Source organism: Oculina patagonica, chromosome 6, assembly GCF_052425735.1.
Source record: "Oculina patagonica isolate OP01 chromosome 6, crgOcupat, whole genome shotgun sequence".
NCBI lineage: Eukaryota > Metazoa > Cnidaria > Anthozoa > Scleractinia > Oculinidae > Oculina > Oculina patagonica.
The window spans coordinates 34,290,641-34,290,866 of record NC_135763.1 but is presented as its reverse complement, the minus strand read 5'-3'; positions in this window follow the sequence as shown (position 1 = coordinate 34,290,866).

Below are 226 nucleotides of genomic sequence, written 5' to 3'. Positions count from 1 at the left end.
ACACAACGCTGACAAGCAAGCAATGCTATGGCCACTTGTAAATTAATTATAATTTAAAGCAAAATAATGCCATTTTTTCCTTACGGAGAGCATGGTATGAACTTGGTTTAAATATAATAAATTTACAAATGGCACCCCATACAATGCTAAGAACAATCATGACTATAGATAACATAAGAACTTAATTCTCCCAATGCACCCACTAAATTACCCATACTCAGAGTAT